General features: G+C 42.9%; 1 protein-coding gene across 7 annotated transcripts in view; it reads left to right on the top strand.

Moving 5' to 3' along the window:
- Positions 1-22,179, top strand: part of TNS1 (tensin 1) — a 165,140-nt gene that overhangs the window by 10,634 nt on the left and 132,327 nt on the right. For 5 of the 7 annotated variants that reach the window (XM_075829083.1, XM_075829081.1, XM_075829084.1 and 2 more), the window contains exons 1-2: positions 16,440-16,470; positions 19,835-19,884. The gene's annotated coding sequence lies outside the window, so the exon portion shown is untranslated. Of the gene's footprint in view, positions 1-16,428; positions 16,471-19,834; positions 19,885-22,179 lie in introns of those variants that run through there. The other 2 variants (XM_075829085.1, XM_075829086.1) reach the window with 1 other exon arrangement.

Here is a 22,179-nt window from a genome sequence, read left to right on the forward strand (position 1 = left end):
GTACAATGTGATTAATGGTTTATGAGCTGAAGAATACATTAATGATCAGCAGCGCCGGTCGTAGCTTATTCCAAGTTAAAAACATTTTAAAAATCCATCTCCAAACCTTAAAGGGAATTTATCACTAGAAAATAACATATCTAAATCCGGTTTTTATTCTAAATATATATATTTTAAATTTGACGGTGCTTTTTCATTTTTTTATGTGACTATCCACATATAAAAAAAACTGAATCCTGAAATATTGCAGTTCTCACACTGGCCACTAGAGCAGACACAATAGACTGAAAACACTTGCTGTCTGCAGCTCACTTGTCAGCTTTGCTGAATACACCTGGACAGAAGCATTAACATTTGACAGAGTCATCGCATTAACATTTGAGAGTGCCGACAACGATAATTTTATAGGATGCACGAACAATTTGATTGACCGACAAATGAACGTATTTGCGCAAATATTGGTCCATGTAAATGGGCCTAAAGAAGTGGAGGGAATTGCAGTTCTATGGTGATATGATTTAGGAGGAAGATCCTGGCTGGCGATACCTAGATATCTCTAAAAATATCTGCAGCACTCACTTGGTTAGACACAGGATTTTCTCTAAACAAGCATGACTCTTTATTATTTAACCTGTTCTAAAAATTGGAACCCTACATTAAAGCTTGACAGGCTAAATATTCATAATCTGGAGTGCTGATTTTTTGGTTGTTTTATTTGTTCATCATCTAAATAGGATAAGAGTAGACATAGAGTGAAATGATACAATTCTGTCTGCCTGAAACCACCACTAGAGGGAGTTTAGGAGTTGACTGCATACATTGAACTTAATTATTAAACATGCTATAAGCTCCTAAGCACAGAAATCCTAGTGCCCCATTATAAAACTCAGAAGGGGCCGGCTCCCCTATGAGAGCTCTGTACTACATCATTATTAAAGTTAATGTCCACAATTCTTAGTTCGTAGGTCCAACCGTTTGTGCTTCATAATATATATATATATATATATATATATATATATATATATATATATATATATATATATATATATATATATATATATATATATATATATATATATATGTACATAGGCCTGAGTTGATAAGTGATATAATTCTGGCTGCCTGCAGCCACCACTAGGGGGAGCTATCTGCATATAGATTTATACAGCTAGTATTTAAAGTGGACCTGTCACCTCTCCTGACATTTCTCTTTTAGTGCATACTTGTATTCCCCATGAAATAACCATTCTGGAACATCTTTTCTTGGAACTCTGCATTGTGCTGTTCCTCTGTTATTCCGCCTGGAAATCTATGACTAAATTGACAACCGCCACTAAGGGGAGCTCCCTGCATACAAATTTATACATTTCCTATTTAGTTAAAGAGGACCAGTCCTCTCTCCTGACATGTATATTTTAGTAAATACTTATATTCCTCATGAAATAACAATTCTGGAGTAGCTTTTCTTAGATCTCTGCATTGTGCCATTCCTCTGTTATTCCTCCTAGAAATCTATGACTAAATTGACAACTGGGAGTTACCTTTCTCCTTGTCAAAGGGGTGTGTAGCTACACACTCTGTCACTGCCAGCACTGATTGGACAATGTCAGACTGTGTAGGGACACACCCCCAACTGCTAACACCCAGTTGTCAATTTAGTCATAAATTCCTAGGAGGAATAATGGAGGAATGGCACAATGCAGAGATCTAAGAAAAGCTGCTCCAGAATTGTTATTTCATGGGGAATATAAGTATTTACTAAAATATACATGTCAGGAGAGAGGACTGGTCCTCTTTAACTAAACAGGAACTGTATAAAGCTGTATGCAGTGAGCTCCCTCTAGTGGCGGCTGCAGGTAGCTACTATGACAATGTCATGGCAAGCAGGGGAAGCAGGTCAGTTCTGGGCCCCCTCCCACCACACCCCGCATAAAGGTTTTGTGCCCTCCAGCATTTTTCTTAATTTTTGTTGCTTTTTACCTTCCAAATTTAATTGCCGGTCACTTCTAGATTGTCATTAATATTTGGTACTAGCCGTCACCTGTGTTGTTCGGGTCTGAATGTCTTTTTTGGATCTATGAAGAACAAGGAAACCGCAATGTTTTTTGAAGCTACACTCATTTCTTCGTTACCGTATCAATCTGGCACTTTTGCGTGAAGTTGTCTCCAACCACAACACACTCCGATCCTCCCGCTCCCTCTTCCCCAGGGCTTCAATAATTGTTGTATACAAATCACTCTCCGCCCCGGCTTTTATCTCCGAGTCCAGCCCGTCGAGCACTTTGACCGCACCAGCAGGCGTTCTCAAAAGGAACCTTGCGGCCAGGATAAATTGTATTTAATAAGGCAGCCTGCCAGACAAAAGGCTTATTTTAATATCTTTGTGGTTACCAACAAAAAATAAATGGAAGAATTGGATGTAAGAGGGTAGAGCAGGAGCGAGGCCCATGGGACGATTCCCCCCCAGAAGATCAAAAACTCTACCAAGTCCCCGGGGTCCAGCGTGTTTACCCAAAAGCCACGAGTTTGGGTTTCTTATACACTTGAAGATTGTCAGATAAGATCTTTAGAGTTTACTAATATGGAAAAACTCCGTCTTGGTTGAGGGGATGGAGCTTAGGGCTGAAGTGCAGTAGCCCAATGTTAAAAAAAATAATAATAACCCATAATCCGAGACAATACTATCATTTGTCTGTTTCTGTATCGGTTTCCTCCTGCCTCGTACAGTGCGCGGGCCAAGATCTTACCTTCGTGTCTAAGTGGTCATAACAGAAGGATTAACTTGATGGCTGTGGGGGTTTTGACTGTGGATTTTCTGTATTCTGCACCATTTTCACAATCTTTTTGGTGTAAATTATCAAGTTTCTGAAAGAGCAAATAAAATAATAAATCATCTGTTCATATGAATCCCTGGGTTGTCCTCTTCTGGCAAGTTGTGAAAAGAGTGTTAGGAAGAGTTTTAACTTGAATTGTTCCTCTGCTCTAAGACACATGCCCATTTTCCTTGGCCTGGTCTTGACGATCGCTCCTTGGCCTGGTCTTGACGATCACTCCTTGGCCTGGTCTTGACGATCACTCCTTGGCCTGGTCTTGACGATCACTCCTTGGCCTGGTCTTGACGATCACTCCTTGGCCTGGTCTTGACGATCGCTCCTTGGCCTGGTCTTGACGATCGCTCCTTGGCCTGGTCTTGACGATCGCTCCTTGGCCTGGTCTTGACGATCGCTCCTTGGCCTGGTCTTGACGATCGCTCCTTGGCCTGGTCTTGACGATCGCTCCTTGGCCTGGTCTTGACGATCACTCCTTGGCCTGGTCTTGACGATCGCTCCTTGGCCTGGTCTTGACGATCGCTCCTTGGCCTGGTCTTGACGATCGCTCCTTGGCCTGGTCTTGACGATCGCTCCTTGGCCTGGTCTTGACGATCGCTCCTTGGCCTGGTCTTGACGATCGCTCCTTGGCCTGGTCTTGATGATCGCTCCTTGGCCTGGTCTTGACGATCGCTCCTTGGCCTGGTCTTGACGATCGCTCCTTGGCCTGGTCTTGACGATCGCTCCTTGGCCTGGTCTTGACGATCGCTCCTTGGCCTGGTCTTGACGATCGCTCCTTGGCCTGGTCTTGACGATCACTCCTTGGCCTGGTCTTGACGATCACTCCTTGGCCTGGTCTTGACGATCACTCCTTGGCCTGGTCTTGACGATCACTCCTTGGCCTGGTCTTGACGATCACTCCTTGGCCTGGTCTTGACGATCACTCCTTGGCCTGGTCTTGACGATCACTCCTTGGCATGGTCTTGACGATCACTCCTTGGCATGGTCTTGACGATCACTCCTTGGCCTGGTCTTGACTATAAGGAATTTCCGTCTGGAGTTTTGAGGCAGATTTTGACCTGCCTCCACGCCGTTTGCCACGTCTTTTACCGCTGTATTTTGTCTCGGCTATTGTGCGCTGCGGGCAGAAAACACCACGAAAAACAATTTCTCTGCCTCCCATTGATGTCAATGGGGAGTCAGAGACAGAAACGCCCAAAGAAAGGGCATGTCGCTTCTTTTTCCCGTGACCGTTTTTTCCGCTCACGGTAAAAAAAAACGTCTCCGCCTCCCATTGAAATAAATGAAGTCAATGGGAGGCGATTTTGTCCGTTTTCTGTCGCAGTTTCCGCAGCAAAAAACACTGCAAAAAACTCAGTGTGGGCCTTATTCTTGGTCCCAGTCTTAAATATCTTTCCTTGACTAGGCCTTGATTTCACTCCTTAGATCAACCTTGAATATCACTTCTTGGCCCAGCTTTCATCATTACTACTTCGGAATGACCTTGAGCCCCATGTCTTAGCACATCCTTCAGTATCGGTCCTTAAAAATACCTTGAGTGTCACTCTTTGGCCCAACCCTAATCATGATTATTTGACATGGCCTTGATTATCACAACTTTCAGCAACACCACTAAGCCTGACCTTGAGAATCACGCCTTATCACAGCCTTGAATATCACTTCTTGGCCTGACCTTGATTATCACTTCTTGGCCTGACCTTGATTATCACTTCTTGGCCTGACCTTGATTATCACTTCTTGGCCTGACCTTGATTATCACTTCTTGGCCTGACCATAATTGTCAATCCTTGGGCTTATCTTAATTTTCACATTTTAACTTGGACTCCGGTATCACTCTTTAGACTTGCAGTTTTTCTTCTCTTTGACGGTCACTTCTTGGCCACTCTTCGGTATTATTCCTTGGCCTGGCCTTGAGTAGAAGTTCTGGTGTATACTCATGATTTCTGTGATATTATAATTTACTTATCATTATTATATAGTATATTACAAGTCTACAGCCGGTTTATTATGTTTATTCAGGCAATGTGCCAAGAGCCTAATGACCAACATCTTGCCTTCAGTAGACCGTTTAGGCCACAATCGTGGTGACTTGTTGTCATAAATCATACTAAGTGTCCCGTGGATTAATATATGGACATTTTATCTTATCACTGCTTGTTTATATTTGCAAGACTGATAATGAAATAGGAGACGGCTCTGTCTGGGTAAATTCTCTGGCAACTGCCTAATATCTCTCCGGCCGGGAATACAAGGACCAGTGTTGCGGTAATGTGACTCTGACATCATGGGGGCCCCATGGCTCATTACTTCTGACATCTTAATCCATCACTTGACTCAAAGCAGGGCATGACTGAAGAAATCAGTGCCCCTGCTGGGCAAACCTATCACTGCATGACATTTTCCAGTCCAGAGACCCGGCTTAGAAAAATGCAAGTCATTTAGAAGAATTTTTCCGTTTTTCAATGTATTAACTGTATGTGATCCAAAGAGATAAGAACTGTATTGCATTTTTTTATACAGATAGTCCACCTATGGACACTGCATTTGGACCCTGTGGCTGGATTTCTTGTAGACATATTATATGTTATTCCTGCGTACTTGTCAATGAGTATGGGGGAGGTTTCAAGAACAGGGGCACTTATGGCAAAAACTAAATTGGAGTCTCCCTTCATGATCTACCGGCCAACACATACCCTCCTATACATCGCCTGGCTCATTCTCCCCCTCCCTTATTCTTATCCCTTGTTGGAGACCTCTTCTGGGGATCTGTCGGTGGTGTGATCCTGGATCTCATGTACCTTGCCTGCTAATGTTGTGGCGCCTGTTGGGAGAGGAGGCCGTCACACGCCCTTCGTGGGTAAGGGTCAACCTGTTGGTTCCCCTTCCTCTTATTTCAAGCAACCACAATTAATGACATATCACAACATCTACCCAAGTGAGGAACATTCTCCTGGAAGTAGGTGGATCAGTATCTAAGTCGACCATAAAGAGAAGACTTCATGAGAGCAAATACAGAGGGTTCACCACAAGGTGCAAACCATTAATCAGATATATCTATCAAATATAGAAAGGCCGGATTAGACCAAACAACATGTAAAGAAGCAAAACTAAGATCAACCTGGACCAGAATGATGGGAGAAGAAAGTATGGAGAAGGCTTGGAATGGCTCATGATCCAAAGCCACCACATCCTCTGTAAAGCATGGTAGATGCAGTGTGATGGCATTTTAGGGCAGTGTGATGGCATGGCGAGGGCAGTGTGATGGCATGGCGGGGGCAGTGTGATGGCATGGCGGGGGCAGTGTGATGGCATGGCGGGGGCAGTGTGATGGCATGGCGGGGGCAGTGTGATGGCATGGCGGGGGCAGTGTGATGGCATGGCGGGGGCGGTGTGATGGCATGGTGGGGGCGGTGTGATGGCATGGCGGAGGCAGTGTGATGGCATGGCGGGGGCGGTGTGATGGCGTGGCAGAGGCAGTGTGATGGCATGGCGGGGGCGGTGTGATGGCGTGGCAGAGGCGGTGTGATGGCATGGCGGAGGCGGTGTGATGGCATGGCGGAGGCAGTGTGATGGCATGGCGGGGGCGGTGTGATGGCGTGGCAGAGGCGGTGTGATGGCATGGTGGAGGCGGTGTGATGGCATGGTGGAGGCGGTGTGATGGCATGGTGGAGGCGGTGTGATGGCATGGTGGAGGCGGTGTGAGGGCAGGGTGGGGGCAGTGTGAGGGCATGGTGGGGGCAGTGTAATGGCATGGTGGAGGCAGTGTGATGACATGGTGGAGGCAGTGTGATGGCATGGTGGGGGCAATGTGATGGTATGGTGGAGGCAGTGTGATGGTATGGTGGAGGCAGTGTGATGGTATGGTGGAGGCAGTGTGATGGTATGGTGGAGGCAGTGTGATGGTATGGTGGAGGCAGTGTGATGGTATGGTGGAGGCAGTGTGATGGTATGGTGGAGGCAGTGTGATGGTATGGTGGAGGCAGTGTGATGGTATGGTGGAGGCAGTGTGATGGTATGGTGGAGGCAGTGTGATGGTATGGTGGAGGCAGTGTGATGGTATGGTGGAGGCAGTGTGATGGTATGGTGGAGGCAGTGTGATGGTATGGTGGAGGCAGTGTGATGGTATGGTGGAGGCAGTGTGATGGTATGGTGGAGGCAGTGTGATGGCATGGTGGGGGCAGGGTGATGGTATGGTCGAGCCAGTGTGATGACATGGTGGGGGCAGTGTGATGGCATGGGCGTGCATGGCTGCCTGGCACTGGGTCACTAGTGTTTATTGATGATGTGACTGAAGACAGAAGCAGCCAGATGAATTCTGAAGTGTTCAGGGATTTACTTTCTGCTCAGATTCCACCACATGCCGCAGGTTGATTGGACGTCGCTTTATAGGACAGATGGACAATGACACAAAACATCCTGCGAAAGCCGCCCAGGAGTTTATAAGGCAAAGAAGTGGAATATTCTGCAATAGCCGAGTCACCAGATCTCACCCGATCCAGCATTTCACATAAGACAAAACTTAAGGCAGAAAGAGCCACAAACCAGCGACAACTGAAGACGCGGCAGTAAAGGCCGGGCAAAGTATCACAGAGGAGGAAACCCGGCGTGTGGTGATGTCCATGGGTTCCAGACTTCAGTCCGTCATTGCTGCAAAGGATTCTCTACAAAGTATTAAAAAAAACATTTTATTTATGATAATGTTCATTTGTCCAATTACTTTTGAGCCCCTGTAATGAGGCGGCGGTGTAGAAAAATGGCGGCAATTCCTAAATGTTTCACAGGATATTTTTGTTCTAACCCCTTGAATTAAACCTGAAAATCTAAACTTCAATTGCATCTCAGATGTTTCATTTCCAGTCCAATGTGGTGGCAGCAAAACCCAAATCATGAGGATTGTGTCCCTGTCCAAATATTTCTGGACCTAACTGTACAATATATAACAGTTTAGTCCTCTCCAGTGACCTTGTGTGGCGGGTGTCAGGAGGGACCATGCACACCAGACCAGGACGTTGGCTACATCACCACGGAACCAGCCTAGAAATGTTCCCATGAATCATCCTATTTCCCAGGATCCTCCCAGGAGACCGGTAGACAACCACAACCAGACAAACCATTGGTGTCATCTACTCTAAATTCAAGACAATGTTCTCATGATCTTCTCCCAAAAATAACAATTGTCCCGAATGTCTGAGCAATGATATTAGACATTAATCTCTTCATCCTGGGGAGACCCCGGCACGCTACGTCTGAGGCTGCGGTTACAGACAATGGACATAGGGAGACGTTAGGTATTCGGGAGATGAGTAATGTTACACGCACGGTGATGGAAGCGACCTGGTCCTACACGATTCTGGGAATTCACTCATCTGAGAAATATCCCATAAAAGGGGTAAGATTTGTTTTAGTTCGGAGCAACGAACAATCAATGAATATCCCCCCCCCCCTTCCGTCATAAAGATCGGTTACGCTATGTTCGTCTATTTTTTAAGACACTAACCATATAAAGATTGCATCACACTTGGAACTTTAACATTTAACACTACTTGTTAAAAGGATCCCTTGACCATAAACTGATTACAAAGTGTCCCCCTGCTGTAAAACCCAGCGATCAGCTGTAATCTGTGTGGAAACCTGGCGGTAAGTGTTAAATTTCCCTACAGCGCCACCACAGGGGAAATTAAGCATTACACAGTGTCCATTCAGATCAATGGGTTGTCATTGTAGTACAGGACCGGACAGGTCCTCCAGAGACGCCCTATTTTCTCTCCACTCTGGCCAAGAGATGAGGACCCCCCTCTATTAACACAGAATTTACGAATAGGGTGTATGAAAATGTTTTTCCAAAATGCGCAATACCTTATTAAAAAAACTAAAAATGAATATTTGCAATGAATTATTCAATAATAAAGCCTTCTGCAACTTTCTAATGTTCTTGTTTACATCCAGAGGCTGAGAACTGGCCCAGAACTAATACTTCTCACAGCTGAGAGGTTGTTACAATTGTATCCAGTCTAGAAAACCCTCTGAAAGTTGAACAGACTGATACATTTTACCCAAACTGGTACATTGTAGCAAACGGTCAAGACAGATTGGTGTAGTGGATGTGTTTATCTCACACAGGATTCTATAGAATGGATGCAAATGTAGCAAACCCTCAACTGTGAGAAGTAGTAGGTCTATATTGGTTACTTCACCCCAAAAACTTGGCAGGAAAATTGCATTTGTATTAGGAATATTTGTATGGTTTTGGTTGCTTTCCAGGCTATCACAGGGTGTTTTAAGGAGTGGCGCTGTCACGGGTGTGTTCCCCGTGTCCCCATCTGTGAGGAGGGAGCGTTCTTCTTGAATATCTCAGCTCAGACAGTGCGTGAGCGTATTTATCCCTATGGCGAGACGTGCGCACAGACATCACCGGGACGATCCTTCCGCACTTTGGGATAAATCGCTCTTTGTTGCCACAATTGACTTTGGAGAAATAAGTCAGAAATAAAGTTTCTTGTGAGGCGGCGGCGCTGATGTCAGAGAGACCTAGTGTTTGACCATGTTTATATTACCCATAATCCCGAGAGGTGCTGTGTACATAACGAGGGGAATTCTGGGAACTCCGGCACTCCGGGACATCGTGGTGTCCATCATACATTTATAGGAACGTCACTTAGTATTGTCTTCTGTAAGGTCAAGTCTATTGCACAAACCACTTCTAATCCAAGTGTCCTCGTTCTGATGAATAGATCGGCATCTTAAAGGGAACCTGTGACCCACAGACTAGACAGGGCATTGACCCAGTGTATCTAAGCGTGTGATACTGTCTGCTGAGCTTCTCTATTTGTATGCTGAGCCAGTGTATCTAAGCTTATCATATATAAACATATCCTGAATGTGCCGCTTTTTGATCCGGGAAATAGATTTGTATTAATAAACTTTTGATATTTCTCCAGAAACTTTCTGCCTGGTTCCTAACTGAATATTCAACTCCAATTTGTATTTTATTGTTTGGTGCCATTTGGATCTTAAAAATGTCTATCAGGTGTGATACTGTCTGCTGAGCCACTGTATCTAATCCTATCATGTGTGATACTGTCTGCTGAGCCACTGTATCTAATCCTATCATGTGTGATACTGTCTGCTGAGCCACTGTATCTAATCCTATCATGTGTGATACTGTCTGCTGAGCTACTGTATCTAATCCTATCATGTGTGATACTGTCTGCTGAGCTACTGTATCTAATCCTATCATGTGTGATACTGTCTGCTTAGCTACTGCATCTAATCCTATCATGTGTGATACTGTCTGCTGAGCCACTGTATCTAATCCTATCATGTGTGATACTGTCCGCTGAGCTGTGTATCTAATCCTATCATGTGTGATACTGTCTGCTGAGCCTCTGTATCTAATCCTATCATGTGTGATACTGTCTGCTGAGCCTCTGTATCTAATCCTATCATGTGTGATACTGTCTGCTGAGCCTCTGTATCTAATCCTATCATGTGTGATACTGTCTGCTGAGCCACTGTATCTAATCCTATCATGTGTGATACTGTCTGCTGAGCCGCTGTATCTAATCCTATCATGTGTGATACTGTCTGCTGAGCCAATGTATCTAATCCTATCATGTGTGATACTGTCTGCTGAGCCACTGTATCTAATCCTTTCATGTGTGATACTGTCTGCTGAGCCGCTGTATCTAATCCTATCATGTGTGATACTGTCTGCTGAGTCACTGTATCTAATCCTATCATGTGTGATACTGTCTGCTGAGCCACTGTATCTAATCCTATCATGTGTGATACTGTCTGCTGAGCCACTGTATCTAATCCTATCATGTGTGATACTGTCTGCTGAGCTACTGTATCTAATCCTATCATGTGTGATACTGTCTGCTGAGCCACTGTATCTAATCCTATCATGTGTGATACTGTCCGCTGAGCTGTGTATCTAATCCTATCATGTGTGATACTGTCTGCTGAGCCTCTGTATCTAATCCTATCATGTGTGATACTGTCTGCTGAGCCTCTGTATCTAATCCTATCATGTGTGATACTGTCTGCTGAGCCTCTGTATCTAATCCTATCATGTGTGATACTGTCTGCTGAGCCACTGTATCTAATCCTATCATGTGTGATACTGTCTGCTGAGCCGCTGTATCTAATCCTATCATGTGTGATACTGTCTGCTGAGCCAATGTATCTAATCCTATCATGTGTGATACTGTCTGCTGAGCCACTGTATCTAATCCTATCATGTGTGATACTGTCTGCTGAGCCACTGTATCTAATCCTATCATGTGTGATACTGTCTTCTGAGCTACTGTATTTAATCCTATCATGTGTGATACTGTCTGCTGAGCTACTGTATCTAATCCTATCATGTGTGATACTGTCTGCTGAGCTACTGCATCTAATCCTATCATGTGTGATACTGTCTGCTGAGCCACTGTATCTAATCCTATCATGTGTGATACTGTCCGCTGAGCTGTGTATCTAATCCTATCATGTGTGATACTGTCTGCTGAGCCTCTGTATCTAATCCTATCATGTGTGATACTGTCTGCTGAGCCTCTGTATCTAATCCTATCATGTGTGATACTGTCTGCTGAGCCTCTGTATCTAATCCTATCATGTGTGATACTGTCTGCTGAGCCACTGTATCTAATCCTATCATGTGTGATACTGTCTGCTGAGCCGCTGTATCTAATCCTATCATGTGTGATACTGTCTGCTGAGCCAATGTATCTAATCCTATCATGTGTGATACTGTCTGCTGAGCCACTGTATCTAATCCTTTCATGTGTGATACTGTCTGCTGAGCCGCTGTATCTAATCCTATCATGTGTGATACTGTCTGCTGAGTCACTGTATCTAATCCTATCATGTGTGATACTGTCTGCTGAGCTATGTATCTAATCCGATCATGTGTGATACTGTCTGCTGAGCCACTGTATCTAATCCTATCATGTGTGATACTGTCTGCTGAGCTACTGTATCTAATCCTATCATGTGTGATACTGTCTGCTGAGCTACTGTATCTAATCCTATCATGTGTGATACTGTCTGCTGAGCTACTGCATCTAATCCTATCATGTGTGATACTGTCTGCTGAGCCACTGTATCTAATCCTATCATGTGTGATACTGTCCGCTGAGCTGTGTATCTAATCCTATCATGTGTGATACTGTCTGCTGAGCCTCTGTATCTAATCCTATCATGTGTGATACTGTCTGCTGAGCCTCTGTATCTAATCCTATCATGTGTGATACTGTCTGCTGAGCCTCTGTATCTAATCCTATCATGTGTGATACTGTCTGCTGAGCCACTGTATCTAATCCTATCATGTGTGATACTGTCTGCTGAGCCGCTGTATCTAATCCTATCATGTGTGATACTGTCTGCTGAGCCAATGTATCTAATCCTATCATGTGTGATACTGTCTGCTGAGCCACTGTATCTAATCCTTTCATGTGTGATACTGTCTGCTGAGCCGCTGTATCTAATCCTATCATGTGTGATACTGTCTGCTGAGTCACTGTATCTAATCCTATCATGTGTGATACTGTCTGCTGAGCTGTGTATCTAATCCGATCATGTGTGATACTGTCTGCTGAGCTGTGTATCTAATCCTATCATGTGTTATACTGTCTGCTGAGCCGCTGTATCTAATCCTATCATGTGTGATACGTCTGCTGACCTGTGTATCTAATCCTATCATGTGTGATACTGTCTGCTGAGCCGCTGTATCTAATCCAATAATGTGTTATACTGTCTGCTGAGCCGCTATATCTAATCCTATCATGTGTGATACTGTCTGCTGAGCTGTGTATCTAATCCTATCATGTGTTATACTGTCTGCTGAGCCGCTATATCTAATCCTATCATGTGTGATACTGTCTGCTGAGCTGTGTATCTAATCCTATCATGTGTGATACTGTCTGCTGAGCTGTGTATCTAATCCTATCATGTGTGATACGGTTTGCTGAGCCGCTGTATCTGAGCCTATGGGTGATGCTGAATGCTGATCTGCTGTATCTAAGTCTATATATAATGTGTGATACATTCTCTGAGAACCAGACAGCCCTACATCCCTCGTCATGTAATGTTACTGGATTTTATCTGGATCATTTCCTGGCTTCATGTAGCTCCGTTTTGTTTGTCGGACATTATTATTTGGTTCTTGATAAATCCCGGGACACTTTTTTTCTGCCCTGTCGGCTGTTTCTTTGCCCTCAGAATGAATCACAATCTTCTGGAAGACACGGCTGATATCCAGTGACCATCTGATCACTCCTGGACCATGTCCAACAGCTAAAAATAAAGAATCTCAAATTTATTGTGAAACTTTGTGTGGCCTTTAGAGGGCGCCACTAATGACTAATATGTTTTGACAATGTTTTGCAGTTGCATAATGTACTGTTCCACTTAAAGGGCCACACAACCCAAAGTCTACCTTTCCTCCATTTGTTGTACAGTTATATGCAATCTGTTCTTCCCTGTTATCAGCCATTTCAGGCTGGGGAGAGGCTGACTGTTGTGTTCTTCAATGATGTGAGTGACTGGAAGTGTAGAAACCTCCCTGCCCCCATAATCAATACTTTATATCGCACATCTCCAGTGCGGAGAACCTCCAGAGATATTTATATGTGTGACTGATATAAGCCGGTCCTCTAATAACGGTGCCGCTCTATAATAAGAAACTGCCGCACTATTATAAGAAACTGCCGCACTATTAGGGTATGTGCACACACACTAATTACGTCCGTAATTGACGGACGTATTTCGGCCGCAGGTCCCGGACCGAACACAGTGCAGGGAGCCGGGCTCCTAGCATCATACTTATGTACGACGCTAGGAGTCCCTGCCTCTCCGTGGAACTACTGTCCTGTACTGAAAACATGATTACAGTACGGGACAGTTGTCCTGCAGCGAGGCAGGGAATCCTAGCGTCGTACATAACTATGATGCTAGGAGTCCGGGTCCCTGCACTGTGTTCGGTCCGGGACCTGCGGCCGAAATACGTCCGTCAATTACGGACGTAATTAGTGTGTGTGCACATACCCTTATAAGAAACTGCTGCACTATTATAAGAAACTGCCGCACTATTATAAGAAACTGCCGCACTATTATAAGAAACTGCCGCACTATTATAAGAAACTGCCGCACTATTATAAGAAGCTGCCGCGCTATTATAAGAAGCTGCCGCGCTATTATAAGAAGCTGCCGCTCTATTATAAGAAGCTGCCGCGCTATTATAAGAAGCTGCCGCTCTATTATAAGAAGCTGCCGCGCTATTATAAGAAGCTGCCGCTCTATTATAAGAAGCTGCCGCCCTATTATAAGAAGCTGCCGCGCTATTATAAGAAGCTGCCGCTCTATTATAAGAAGCTGCCGCGCTATTATAAGAAACTGCCGCACTATTATAAGAAACTGCCGCGCTATTATAAGAAACTGCCGCCCTATTATAAGAAGCTGCCGCACTATTATAAGAAGCTGCCGCTCTATTATAAGAAGCTGTCGCACTATTATAAGAAACTGCCGCTCTATTATAAGAAGCTGCCGCGCTATTATAAGAAGCTGCCGCTCTATTATAAGAAGCTGCCGCTCTATTATAAGAAGCTGCCGCACTATTATAAGAAGCTGCCGCGCTATTATAAGAAACTGCCGCACTATTATAAGAAACTGCCGCGCTATTATAAGAAACTGCCGCCCTATTATAAGAAACTGCCGCGCTATTATAAGAAGCTGCCGCTCTATTATAAGAAGCTGCCGCTCTATTATAAGAAGCTGCCGCGCTATTATAAGAAGCTGCCGCGCTATTATAAGAAGCTGCCGCTCTATTATAAGAAGCTGCCGCGCTATTATAAGAAACTGCCGCTCTATTATAAGAAGCTGCCGCGCTATTATAAGAAACTGCCGCACTATTATAAGAAACTGCCGCGCTATTATAAGAAACTGCCGCTCTATTATAAGAAGCTGCCACACTATTATAAGAAGCTGCCGCCCTATTATAAGAAGCTGCCGCGCTATTATAAGAAGCTGCCGCTCTATTATAAGAAGCTGCCGCACTATTATAAGAAGCTGCCGCTCTATTATAAGAAAATGCACTATTATAAGGAAACTATTATAAGCTTAGACTGTATGGTTAGTGTCCCTTTAAATGAAAACATCAGTTTGAAAACAAATGAAATGTTACCTTGTGAATGACCCCCCCCCCCCCCTACCCCAAGTGACAATCAGCCAGGCACAAAAACCAATTCCCTCCCTGACAACCCAAAAATAATCTCTTTTTGCATCAGCGTCATATTGAAGTGTCATGTGACCCCTCCCGGCTCTTCTGTATGGCTAAAAGTCCCCCAAAATGTTGACTGGCTTCATATATGGGAAGATTCTTCAGGCCTGTGATTAGCATTCTGGGAAGAAGTGAAAAGAATTATTCATAATAATAAAACACTTTGTGTAAATTTTCTGTTTGCTGTCAGTGAATGGGAACATTCTTGTTTATACCAGAGAGGCTTAAAACCTGTACAGATTTAACACTTTTCACAGCTGAGGGTTTGATACAATTGTATCCAGTCTAGACAATCCTCTGTGAGCGACACACATCAGCAGAACATATTTCTCTCCTGAGCTGATAGTTTGTTACATTTTACCTGCACTGATACAATGTATGAGTCTGGAGTCCGGGCTGTTTTGCTCTGAGAGATTTGTCTAGACTGAATTCAAATGTTACAAACCCTCAGTTGTGAGAAGTAGGTCTGTATGAGTTTTTAGCTTGTGGATGTAAAACAAGAATTCTCCTGTTCACTGATAGGAAGCAGAGATGTTGAAAATGATGAGCAATTGTGCACTATTATTATATTATTGTAACTGGACTTAAGTCTTTTCAATAATATTTTGCAAAAATCGACATCAAATATTGAGTAACTTTGTAACGCTCTGTCGTACTTGTCTTGTACTGATTACATGATGTTTTCTTCTCTAGTCACATTCAAAGCACAATTCAAATTGTGGGAGTTCAGATCACAGTAAGGCGATGTTCACACTACAATAAAAAACGGCTGTAAAATACGGAGCTGTTTTCAAGGGAAATCCGCCTCTGATTTTCAGCCGTTTTTTAAGCAACAAACGGTTTTTGATGCCTTTTCTTTGCGGCCGTTTTTCGATTGACACAATAAAAAAACGGCTCAAAAGTGACATGCACTTCTTTTTACGGCGCGTTTTTTTTACGTGCCGTTTTTTAAAAAGACGCCCCATCGGAATGAAATGCAGTTTTTCCTATTGAAATCAATGCGCAGATGTTGGGAGGCGTTCAGCTTCCATTTTTCCAGCTGTTTTTCGGGGCCTTTACGGCCCGAAAAACGTCTGAAAATAAGCCGTGTGAACATAACCTTACGCAGAGCTGAGCTGTTGGGTCACATGACTGACAGTAAGGCGGAGGTGATGTCTGTTACCAAGGGCAACCAGCAGAATTTTTAAAGCTGCTTCGGACATAAAGTATTTCTGGAGTTGTGCAGCTTCAAATATAAACTAATATTGGGAAATGTTTTGAAAAATGGAATTCAGTTTTAAGAAATCTTGTTTAATAGAAGTGTTACTTTTTTTATTTCAGCCAATCAGCACAGAGAGCCCGCAGAAGCATGTAGACCCAACGGTGAGCGCGCCGCCATTTTTATGTCCTAAACTATAATTATATATATAAAAATGTCTGACAAATCCATAGGGGTTATATAGACAACTGCAGCGATCTATCTATCTATCCCATATCTATCTCCTATCTATCTATCTATCTATCTATCTATCTATCTATCTATCTATCTATCTATCTATCTATCTATCTATCTATCTATCTATCTATCTATCTATCTATCTATCTCATATCTATCTATCTCATATCTATCTATCTCATATCTATCTATCTATCTATCTATCTATCTATCTATCTATCTATCTATCTATCTATCTATCTATCTATCTATCTATCTATCTATCTATCTATCTATCTATCTATCTATCTATCTATCTATCTATCTTCCACAGTTTGTCATCCAGCTTTCTCATGCTTCTGAATGGCAAATCAGCCTGTTAATTTTCACCAAGTTTTCTCAGAAAACAATATAACAGATTAAATAATGGACTTAATGATTTTTTTTTATATATTGACAAATATGTAAACATTTCTTGGACATTTTATTTAAAGCAGCTTTTATTTGAGGTGCCCTAGAAGTGGTCACCCAGCTTACTTACCCAGACAAAATCCAAAGGGGTATTCCCATGTCAAACATTTCTGGCATATCCTCAGGACCCCCACCTGTTATGAGTACAGGGGTTTCTCGAGGCCAATTCCACCAGGTGAGGCGGCTGCTTCCAGTAGACTGACTAGAGAGTCTCTATCCATTCAAGTCTACGGGAGATACGGAAAGAATCACACGTATCTCTCACATCAGTCTGCGGCCATCTTGCCGGGTGGGACAGGTATCAACGGACCCCCGTTCTCTGGATGGATGGGATCTTGTGGATACACCATGAATGTTTGAGATGGGAATAGCCCTTTAAGGAAAGTTGGGTGACCTCTCCTGTGGGGGCTGGGACGGTGCTTGTATTGGTGGTCACTCGGCTTTCCCAGGGATGTTGTTAAAAAGTATCTGAATAGAATGTTGGAAAACTTGACACAAGACGATACAAGAAATTTATTGGGGAATTTTGTGAATTTAAAGGGACATTATATTCCGTGCGATGACAAGGACGACGTTTCATTTCAGTCAAATACTTGTGACCCTGGAATTTCTGGCACATTTTCCAGCTCATTGCAAAAATAGCTGAAATTTCTCTCTTCTCTTCTGTATAACCGTGACCGTCCAGGCAATAAAGTGTTAATGGGGCTGCTGTTCACATCAGCTGATAAGAGCCTGACCCTACAGTGACAAGGAGAAGGGAACATTACAGGGAGGAGGTCCCGCTGCCCGGATCACTTCACAGTCAGGGGGACAAACTTTTCCCTTTTACAATATATTGCAATAATGCTGGCACCCCTGACGTGAGGCGGGGGGACATTGGGGAGACAGGGGGCACCAGGGCAGCAAAAGGTTAATTAGGATTTTGGATTTTGCGGATTTTCGAACTTTGCAGTCATGAAGTCCTGGAGACGGCTGGTGAGGACTTTCAGCTTTTCGCAGGTAAGTCTTCCGGAAAACGCATTCATGTGATTATATCTGAGGTCAGAGATAAAATGTAGGTCGTGTTCGAAAAACGACTGCCGCAATATATTAGGAAATCGCATAAAGGGGTATTCCATAATAACATTTCAAGCGTTTTCCAGTTGTATGTAAATAAAGCTTAATCGTTGTATTGTGAAAAGTTCTGCAACTTTATAATCTATGTCTGTTTCAATTCCTCACCATTTTCAAGATCCCTGCTTGCTTTCAGTGAATGGGTGCATTCTGGTTTACATCCGGAGGCTTAATCAGTACAGACTTAATACTTCTCACAGCTGAGGGTTTGTTACATTTCTATCCAATTTGTAAGCTAAAAATATGAGCAGCACAAATCTCTCACCTGTCCTGATAGTTTGTTACAATGTATCAGTGCTGGTAAGGCTCTGTTCACACCTTTGTTGTTTGGAATGTGCCAGTGCATATCCTAAATGTATCCACAGGGTCCCATTCACCTGGCGTATGCCAAAAGAGTTTCCTTTTATCATACATGGCATTTCTTTCCCCCCCCCCCCCCCGATTTATTATACAGAGAGATACAATTTAAAAAAATGTATACCGTGCGGTGTACATTCTTTTACAATGAGAGTCATTAGGCGACGTATACATATATCCTCCGACGGAACGAAAATATGAGGTGTAATGAGAGCCTAAAATGTAACATTCCGGAATCCAGGCTGATTTATTTTACCTGCACTGATACATTGTAGCAACCAGGACCCCCAACTGACACGGGTGCATGACTTGTTAGAATAGTGAGCTCTGATACACTTACCAAGTCAACAGTTGTAAATGATGACACAGTTTTTTAGTCTCTAGATGTACACAAGAATGTTTCCAGTTACTGACAGCAAGCAGAGGTCTTGAAAATGGTTTAGAAAGTGGTATAACTTTTTTATTATGCCATCATTCGGCTTTATGTACATTAGACTTGACAACCTATTTCATGATTTGTGATTGAGATTTACCAGTGAAGACCTGGCACCCCTTTCCTGTAAATTGTAGTCTGCAGGTGGGCACGTTCCCCCGGCAGCCATGATGTATTTCAGCTCCTGCAGCTTTAGGGGCCGTAAGGAAAATGTTATATTAGGGAATTGCTATGTAAGCGTTTCCCTCCTGTGTTATGAACAGAAACAATAATGGACATGATATAATTCTGTTTCCGTCTGATCCGATATATCGCGCCTTTCCCTGTTTGCACAGTAATCTTGGGCTCTGTTCACATCTGTCTTGTTGGCTCTGTGGCAAAATCAGTCAAATTTTACAGGAAAAAAAGTGCAGAATCAGACGGGCTCAGGGCAAGCCTTCTGCGTGTATGGAAGAGGTGATGTTGGTTCTGTCACTTTTCCTCATCATAAACACGGGTCTCAGACTTTGTGTGCCAACGCGATCAGCGCCAGTTATGCAGATATTATACATTAAATTGACTGTTTCCGTTCTCCATCTGATGGCGCAAGCAACACTATACATTCATCAGAAGTCTGTCGGCTCCCAGTGTGGCCCAGATGAGCTACGGCACCCCGACTTCAACTTGCCGCTTGGATAACTGAGCACCAGGGGGCGCCCTGCCAGGTGGTGGAATCACCTGCTGCCAATTGTGTAGATGTGTCTGCAGCCAGCGGGGCTGGAGGGGACTCAAAAATGTCCGGGACACATCATGAAACCCACAGAATCTGCCACAACATTGTGATGATCAACACTGTACACAAATATCTGCAAGAACCACAAATGTTAATTTCCTGTGTGTATCGTCAGTCCAACCTCTCCGTGTGTCTTATGTGTCATGTAACCTTGTTATCCCCCCAGGGCTCCACCAAGTCCTCCAGAAGTAGCCAGTCCCGCCGCAGACCATCCAGGTGACCATCAGAATTGCTTTTTTGTTTTCAACCACTAAACTCCTATCTATCTATCTCTCTATCTATCTATCTATCTATCTATCTATCTATCTCATATCTATCTATCATCTATCTATCCCATATCTATCTATCTATCTATCTATCTATCTATCTATCTATCTATCTATCTATCTATCTATCTATCTATCTATCTATCTATCTATCTATCTATCTATCTATCTATCTATCTATCTATCTATCTATCTATCTATCTATCTAATCTATCTATCTATCTCTCATATCTATCTATCTATCTATCTATCTATCTATCTATCTATCTATCTATCTATCTATCTATCTATCTATCTATCTATCTATCTATCTATCTATCTATCTATCTATCTATCTCTCTATCTATCTATCTATCTATCTATCTATCTATCTATCTATCTCATATCTATCTATCATCTATCTATCCCATATCTATCTATCTATCTATCTATCTATCTATCTATCTATCTATCTATCTATCTATCTATCTATCTATCTATCTATCTATCCCATATCTATCTATCTCTATCTATCTATCTATCTATCTATCTATCTATCTATCTATCTATCTATCTATCTATCTATCTATCTATCTATCTATCTATCTATCTATCTATCTATCTATCTATCTATCTATCTATCTATCTATCATCTATCTATCTATCTATCATCTATCTATCCCATATCTATCTATCTATCTATCTATCTATCTATCTATCTATCTATCTATCTATCTATCTATCTATCTATCTATCTATCTATCTATCTATCTATCTCATTTATAGTTTGTAAGGCCGAAAAAAGACATATGTCCATCCAGTTCTGCCTGTTATCCTTCAATTCTGATCCAGAGGAAGGCAAAATCCCCATGAGGCAAAAACCAATTGTCCTCATCTTAGGAAAAAAATCCTTCCCAACTTCAATATGGCAATCAGAATAATTTCCTGGATCAACAACCCATCTCCAGTAATCTAGTAACTATAACTTTTCTTTTTAAATTAGTTTTATTTAAAATGTTGCAGACAGGATGAAGGGCAAAGAAGTGCACCAAGAAAATAAAGTATGTTACATCACATGGGATACAGAAAGGGAAAAAAAGGGAAGCAACATTCAAAACTTTTATACAGTTCGTCAATAATAACTTTTAAACAACAATAAAACCTTTTGTCTATGCCGTGAAAATATCACAAATGTATGAGGAGTGTGTGCAATAGGCAATACACTAATCTAATAAGGTTAAGGACATGCACTAGTAACTATAACTTGCAATATTATTATACTAGAGAAAGACAACCAGGCCTCTCCTGCACTCTCTGTGAATTCACCATAACAACTTCCTCTGGCAGAGAGTTCCATAGTGTGACTGCTCTTACAGTAGAGGTTCCATAGTGTGACTGCTCTTACAGTAGAGGTTCCATAGTGTGACTGTTCTTACAGTAGAGGTTCCATAGTGTGACTGCTCTTACAGTAGAGGTTCCATAGTGTGACTGCTCTTACAGTAGAGGTTCCATAGTGTGACTGCTCTTACAGTAGAGGTTCCATAGTGTGACTGCTCTTACAGTAGAGGGTCCATAGTGTGACTGCTCTTACAGTAGAGAGTTCCATAGTGTGACTGCTCTTACAGTAGAGAGTTCCATAGTGTGACTTCTCTTACAGTAGAGAGTTCCATAGTGTGACTGCTCTTACAGTAGAGGCTCCATAGTGTGACTGCTCTTACAGTACAGGTTCCATAGTGTGACTGCTCTTACAGTAGAGGCTCCATAGTGTGACTGCTCTTACAGTAGAGGCTCCATAGTGTGACTGCTCTTACAGTACAGGTTCTATAGTGTGACTGCTCTTACAGTAGAGGTCCCATAGTGTGACTGCTCTTACAGTAGAGGTTCTATAGTGTGACTGCTCTTACAGTAGAGGCTCCATAGTGTGACTGCTCTTACAGTAGAGGTTCCATAGTGTGACTGCTCTTACAGTAGAGAGTTCCATAGTGTGACTGCTCTTACAGTAGAGAGTTCCATAGTGTGACTTCTCTTACAGTAGAGAGTTCCATAGTGTGACTGCTCTTACAGTAGAGGCTCCATAGTGTGACTGCTCTTACAGTACAGGTTCCATAGTGTGACTGCTCTTACAGTAGAGGCTCCATAGTGTGACTGCTCTTACAGTAGAGGCTCCATAGTGTGACTGCTCTTACAGTACAGGTTCTATAGTGTGACTGCTCTTACAGTAGAGGTCCCATAGTGTGACTGCTCTTACTGTAGAGGTTCTATAGTG

Source organism: Rhinoderma darwinii, chromosome 6 (genome assembly GCF_050947455.1).
Source record: "Rhinoderma darwinii isolate aRhiDar2 chromosome 6, aRhiDar2.hap1, whole genome shotgun sequence".
Lineage (NCBI taxonomy): Eukaryota > Metazoa > Chordata > Amphibia > Anura > Rhinodermatidae > Rhinoderma > Rhinoderma darwinii.